This window comes from Dipodomys spectabilis, unplaced genomic scaffold, assembly GCF_019054845.1.
Source record: "Dipodomys spectabilis isolate Male_0828 unplaced genomic scaffold, ASM1905484v1 ptg000191l, whole genome shotgun sequence".
NCBI classification, from domain to species: Eukaryota; Metazoa; Chordata; class Mammalia; order Rodentia; family Heteromyidae; genus Dipodomys; species Dipodomys spectabilis.
Genome location: NW_024870868.1, coordinates 1,446,413 through 1,454,250, shown reverse-complemented (window position 1 = coordinate 1,454,250; position 7,838 = coordinate 1,446,413). Strand labels below are relative to the sequence as shown.

General features: G+C 33.2%; 1 pseudogene; it reads right to left on the bottom strand.

Moving 5' to 3' along the window:
• Positions 1-3,960: 3,960 nt before the first annotated feature.
• On the bottom strand, positions 3,961-4,060 carry LOC122121617 (annotated as a pseudogene).
• Between the last annotated feature and the right edge of the window lie 3,778 nt (positions 4,061-7,838).

Below are 7,838 nucleotides of genomic sequence, written 5' to 3'. Positions count from 1 at the left end.
TTCAACAGAAATCCGGAAAGAGTTTATCCACCTTGATTTTCACAGGAATAACCAGAGAGTAATACCTGTTTGGTCAAGTTTGTCAAAATCACTCCATGAGTATATCTTAAAAGTATATAGAATTTAAGAGGTCAAATACATATTTTGTACTAACAGTCATCTTACAGCAATAACTTACTACCTAATTATACGTGTATCTTTTTGCCTAACATATACTAAGTGCTGAAAGTGATCTCTTTTATCTAACTTAATGGTATAAATGCTTTGATTATGATGATGCTATTATTTGACAAATAAAATGTACAGAAGTGCGGTTCCACTGAAATGACAGGATGGAACACTGATAAATAACAACATTGCAACACAGCTCTTTTCAGACTCACTCTGATCACATTGGCAAGCAACATTGCAACCACACACAAACACACACACACACACACACACACACACACACACACACCCATGTGGGCACATGTACACACACATATACATGCATGCCAAATTCAGGGTTTATTGTACAAAATAGTTCAAATAAAATATTAATGATTAGAAAAAATGATAATTTGCCTTATTACAAAATAATACATAATCCAGTCACCACTGTTGTTACATTTGACTGTCTCTCCACATGTAACCATTGAATTTATTTTTAGTTCATTCACTCATTCATTCATTCATTAGTTTAATGCTAATATTAGAGATTGAACTCAGGACCTGGCTCTGTCCCAGAATTTGTTTTTTTTTTGTTTTGTTTTAGTTTTCTCAAGGCTAGCATTTTACTGTTTATACTAAGCTCCATTTCAAGCTTTTGTGGTTACTTTCAAATCATAATCTAATGAACTTTTTTTTTTCTTGGTCTGGTTTCAAAGCACAATCATCAGATTTCATCTTTCTGATTAGGTAGGATTAAAGACCTGAACCACCCGGGTGACTCCTATTTTTCCAACACTTATGTAATGCACATACTTAGATAGTAATTTAAAACTGAGAGCACAGAAGCAAAATGTACAGTGATGATATTGTCTTGTCAGAAATTCAAGTTAGTAATGTAAATTTCTTCTTAAGTTTATACACAAAAAATACTTAAGAAATATGATGATGTGTGTGTATATGTGTGTACATGTGTGTGTTTGTGTGTGTGTGTGCTGTTGCAATATGTTCCACATATAAACACTGTGCAGGGGTGTCCAGCCATTCACAGTTATTGCATGAATATCTGCCTTGAGATACCAACTCATAGACAATGTCTAGGTGTCCACTCTAGGCTTCCCGATGAAGGGGCGTATACTCATCCTCATCCCTAGTATTCATATGAGTGGACTTTTCGGAAAGTAGTCTCTGCACTGTAGTAAGCTGCAAGGCAAACACTCTAACACTGAGGCACATTGCCAGCCCAAGTATTAAGATTCTTGTCTGTAATTTGGTCAAAGCTATGTCTCTTTATGTAGGCGACTAAAAATGTATTTACTAATTTCAAGTAAATACATAAATTCTATTTCCATCTCTTTTAAAAAGTAAAAAAAAAAATTGTTTGCTCTGTAAATTGATTAGAAGCATGGATTTTGCGGCTAGCTAGGTCATTGCACATCTGTATCTCTTTTCATCTCTCTCTTTCATGGTTCTCATAGACAATATGGTTGTTCCATAATTATTCTAATTTATTTTGCTTTTATATTTTTGGTTGCATCATTTCACTTTCTGCTCTGCCATTTCCCAAAACAGCACCACATAAACAGAAAAATCCAGAAGTGGTGCTGTGGCTCAAATGGTAGAGCACTTGCCTTGATTTGAAGAGCTCAAGGACAGTGTCCAGGCCCAGAGTTCAGGCCCCAAAACTAATTTTTAAAAAAAGAATCTAAATACTTGATAATTCTACTAACAGATCTGACTGAAATCAGTTGAATCACACTTTTCCTGTACAATGAAGGAATAGGTCCAGGCTAGGAAAGCAGCTAGAGAAGGCAGGCAGATTGTATCTGTGACAAAACTTTGTGGAAAATGGAATCCAGGATTACTTACTGGTAATTCACTTCTACTTGAAGCATGATTCTGAACTATTGCTTGCTGATTTTGAACTATTGCTTTGATCATTATAATCTCCAAGTAGAAAAAGTGAAATTTAATTGATAGCAAAGGACTACTAATATATTTTGACTTCTCATTAAGCATCTTCAATCATCAAAATCACCTGAAGACAATAGAAAGGCCTATTTTTAGATGAAAACAAGTGTCTTTAAAAATAACAAGAATTTAGGTAGTCATACAAAGGACTTCTATTTTACTACTGCATTATACATTTTTTCTAATGTTGAATACCAACATTAGAAAGCTACTAGAAAGCTCTTAAAGCCCATATGTTGAATATTGAATTATCTTACACTATAATGTGGTATTTCCAAAATCATTTACATAGAAGGCATTGTTTCCTATTTTCTCATTCCCAGAATAAGCTGCACATGAAGACACCACTGGTCCTCATTTTCAGTCTGTACCTTTGAATACTGAGGAAAATCTTTCCTCTTCTCTCTATCAATTCCCTATTCCACAGTTAGAATAATTTAGAAGAGCAAAAATGGAAAAAGCGAAAATAAATCATGGTGAAAAATCATATGCAGAAAATTCACCAGATTTTTCTGACCAGTTCAACCAAGGTGAACTAATGGGGAAATACATTGACATCTCATTCCCACTGGCACTCAAAGTCTCTTGTTAGGTAACTCTGACGAAGACAAGGAACAAAAGAAAAAAGTGAGGAATGGTATCAATTGCAAGAAAAAAATGGAGTAGGATCCAAGCAAATTTCTTCTTTGGGATGCCGAAATTAATCGCCTTACTATGGTGTGGAGACTACTTTCCAAATAGGCCACCCAATTGAATACTTGTGATGAGGATGAGTATACCCCTCTTCATCAGGAAGCCTAGAGTGGTCACTTAGACATTGTCCATGAGTTGGTAGCTCAAGGCAGATATTCATGCAGTAGCTCTGAATGGCTGGACACCCCTGCACAGTGCTTACATGTGGAATAAAACCAGAGTGGCTTTTTTCTTACTTCATCATGGTGCAGATACCAATCCCCAAACTAAAGGCCTCTTGACCCCCTTCCATATTACTGCTAGGAATAGAAATAGCAAAGATACCATGTATGTACTTCTGTTGAACCACTATATCAAACCAGGTCTGAAGAACAACTTGGAAGAAACTGCATTTGATATTGCCAAAAGCATAAGTATGTATCACTACCTCTTTGAAGTTGTGGAAGGCTGTACAAATTGTTCTCCTAAGTCGTAATGGTTTGAATAAGTTTCTTAACTTTCAAAAATGCCAGTCCATCCTTTGTGTCCTTACAAATTTTTTTTCACAATACAAAGCAACAGCAATATCTTACTTTAAAAATTCATGGATTCCATGGTATTCTTCCAAGTGAATTGCCTGACTTTGTTGTCAAAATGTATTCGTTGTTTGTATACATCTATAATGATTTCAGCAGAGTTTGTGATTTTTTTAAATCAGAAATAATTTTAACTTATCTGTTGAAATGAATAGTATAGACACTAAAGATGTTCCTGGTGCTTTTTTGAAAAAAGTATATCTATGTTTGTATAATGTCCATAATCTATTTCATTCGCTCCTAGATATAATAATTTGAATTCTACATTGTTATATAATGTATAGGTTCATTAATAAATGTGTCCTATCAGATTGCATTCCACATAGAAGAAGTTTAAGATTCCTTTTTTTCCTGGGCCTAATATTACTTTATTTCTTTTGGATAAAATGACATTGTTATCTAATTTCAAGTTTTGTAAAGGTTATGCAATGTAAAGGCTTTTTGAAGGTGAAGATTTAATACAATGATGTAAAACTAACCTTTAGTTCTATGAATTACATGTATTGTTACACCTGTATTTTTGTAATCAACTTTTTAATAACTGTTTTTCATTTCTTGCATCAGAAGAATGAAAAATAAGGAATACTTCACAAATTTTCCTATCATCCTTGTGCAAGTGCCATGTTAATCTCTGTATTGTTGTAATTTGTGTAGACCTGCTGCTGAAGCATGTAGAATCCTCTAAATTTAAGTACTTAATGATGCAATCTTTATACAGGTATATATTCATGGATGCCTATTTGTAACAAGGAACCCTTATTGTTCCTAAAAATGCTATTGATCTTATTTCTCTAAAATTCTGTATATAGTGGAAAAAAAAACTGATATCGTTTGGTCGATTGTTCACATTTACAATTTTTTTGTCAATGACTATTTTTCGTTTTCATGTTAAATTTGATCATACTTTGTAGCCGTTACAGCTAATTCCAAAAGTGATGGCTTTTCAAGGACTTATTTATCAACTGAGTTAGCTTTGTGGAGCTAATGGATTCATAGTAAGCCTTGCTTAAGAGGTACTTCTAAATTTCTGCAGCTTAAAATTTCTCAAATGAAGTCTTGCTGGGACAAATGTCTGCCTGAACCTTTACCCTTCTTCCATGTAGGAACAGACCAACCACAATATCTTACCCTGACAGCATAGATTGTCTTACTGAAACAAAACTAATCTTAGTTACAAGGGATCATAGAGAGATGAACCGTTTAGACCGAATTGTTCAGAATGGAAGGTATTTTAGCAAAATATAATTGTTTATTATACTTATCATTTGAAAAGTAGCTAAAGCCAAGAAGGTGAAAAAATTGTTCATATGCATGATTACCTACTGTCCTGGCCTGTCTATCATCCAACTAGGCAGGAACTTACACTACTGACTTTCTATCACCAAATATTTCCATAACTCCTGGAGTAGTCCATATGTTTCTCCTAGATATTAGGCCTTAAATTGGTAATGCTTTAATCACAGTGTTTCCTCTTGGCTCTAGGCTGTAAATCTACAAATGGTAAAGCTTTAAGTCTAACTCTACCAAAAGCTAAGTTAGAGATAATGGAATAATACTTTAAAACAGAGTTGCCTTTGATTCCCTAACCACAACACAACAATGCAAAACAATTTTTATATTATATATACTTATATACTTTATATTTATATGTGCTGATTTTAAATTTCACACAGTGAATCTTACTAGAATTGATAATTTGACAAATATATTGACATTTATTCCCATAAATGGATTGGAATATAAATAATTAGGTTTAGAATATATATTAGAATATAAAAAGTATCAATGCAATGTCTTTGCTATAAACTTGTGATACCTTCTAAGTGTTCGTAGTCTTCTGAATTCACATGGTAAAATAACAGTATTTTTTTCTGCTAATCTATAAGGGATTTTACTCTGATGCTCTGTTTATTGTTTTAACTCGCTGGTCCCAAAGTGTTTTAATCCATATTTCTGAAGCATTCTTACTGATTATACACAAATTTTGCTGATATGATGTCTAAAAGCTATTATTCTTCTGGAGGACCCATGGTCCTAGGACACCAGGTCCCAGTTATCTGCACCATCAGATAACAAGCGCAACACTTCTCACATAGGCCCATGCAACATGCCAGTGGAAATTATTGAAGACTCGTCTCGATTTCTCATTTCCTATAACATTACAGTGCCCCAATTCCTTTCAAGAATAAGCAGTAATCAATTGTGAAATGCTAAGCAACTTTCAATGAAAGATGAGATCACAAAATCTGAGAGAAAGTACTGTAATTCAAACTTTCAATTTACAGATGACCAGCCCATCTGAGTGAACAAAATCACACATGAACAAGATTATTTTTAATACCCCTCTCCTAATGATTAATGAAAGATTTCATTGCAGCCAAAAAATAGTTTCTGGAATGATAGATCCATAATTGGACTACCAAGGCTAGGAAAACTTGATTTAGAGGTCAAATATAAATTAGAAAATCATTAACTAAGAAGGTCTTTAGTGATTCAAAACACTGGTACTTCAGTAAAACTAGGTTCTGTAGTATAAAAATGTTGCCATTCTCAAACCAATGATAACCTACATTTAATCTCCTGAAAGTATATTCATTTTCAAATAAACTATTTAAAATCACATTTGCCAAAATAACAGTTGACAAGTAGATGATAGTGACATTACAAGATTTTCAAGTGTAGGGAGCAAGTTACAATAGAGTTGATTTATTTACCCAGCACTAATACCAAACAAGTTCAACCATTCATTAAAGTGTAGAAATAGTACCCCCCACGATTTGTGTTGTTCAGTAGGTGCCTTCCAGAAATGTGTTATATAGATCAGCCTCCCATATTTCAAACTCAAATATTAGGTAATAAAGTAAATTTCATAACATAAGAAGGTACATTTTAAAAAGTCACTAATAGTTGCTCTATCATGTGTTGTTTTCTGTTTTCCCTATCTGTCTAACATAGTAAGAAATATGTCTTCAAGTGTTGAATATGGGTCCTGATGAGAGATCTGACAAACATAAAATCTGTCTTCTATATCTATCATATTCCTCTAAGTAGTAAATTTTAGTTTTCTTCTTTTTCCAAAACTTATAGGTAGTAGAAAAAATTATCCTACGTAAAATAAAATAATCACACACCATTGTACAAAGCCATTTATAAAAACTGGTAGTTGGGAATAAATTCTAAGCCATTTTTAAACTGTCTTGTTGACTAAAGATTAATCTTCCAAATGAACAAGAATAAAATCATGTCTAAGTGCTTCACATCTCCAGTCTTTCAAATTGTTATTACAGATGAATGAATTATGGAAATATAAGCTGACATCAGTTCAAGTATACGTGGGATTGAAACAAAGGAGGAGGCGACAATGCTTGATAAGAAATGTACTCATTATCTTGCACATGTAATTGTAACCCCTCTGTACAGTATTTTCACAATAAAAAAATTAAAAAAAGAAACTCATGGAATGTATATAAACTTTTCAAATTATTAACAGACAATTTAACAGAATGACTATCAGGAAATTGAAAACAGAGAGGAACAATAGTAAAGAAATAGAATGAATGAAAAATGGAACAAGGGGCAAGTACAGCTAGAATACTCAATGTACATATGTAACAAAGGAAGTGGAAAATCTGAACTAAATCTTGGAGAAAGGGTTGGTTGAGACTGATAGAAGGAGTGACTCTGATGCAGGAGCTTTAGACAATTAGATGGACATATTTAATTGTAACACACTTGCACAACCTTTTGAAATTCAGTTAAAAAACACAACAAACAAAAATCTCAACCAAACATCAATCTCTAGAGAGTATGAATATGACCTCTCAAAATTTTAAGCAGCTAATGAAGGACAGTCTTTGGAAAAGCAAACAAAGCTGTTCAAAGAGGACAGTTTGGGGTAGGGGAAACTTTTAACAGATTTAAAAAGATTGTCTAAGGTTATAAATCACCTATATCTACTGCAAATATTTTCTTCTGTGAGTGCTCTTTATCTTAACTGGATACTCCAGTCTTGAGGCACAGTTGATAGCTTGTGAAGACAGAATGGAAGAAATAAAATCAAGAACCTATTACTCCACTGGAGAGAAAACATTCCTCTATGATTTCTCTCAATCTCTTCACTCCTCCATTTTCATACTTTTAATAACATCAAGTTATTTGAATTATATCTTTCCTTCTTTGTTCTCACAAAGGAATTGTTCAAAATAATTCATTAAATATTATTTGCCATTATTTTCTATCATGCTGTTTACTTGTCCAAGCGAGTCCATTAAACTTCCCCTTTTCATTTGGTTGCCACGGAAACTCAACAACAATGTTAATGAGTACAAACGCTAATGCAAAACTTTGTCTCCAAAAAACCAGTCCAAGAACCTATAATCACAAATATTTAGCTATAATTTTTTTTCTTTTTTCTTTTACCTTGAAATCTTCTTGTGTCTAAAGTGCCCA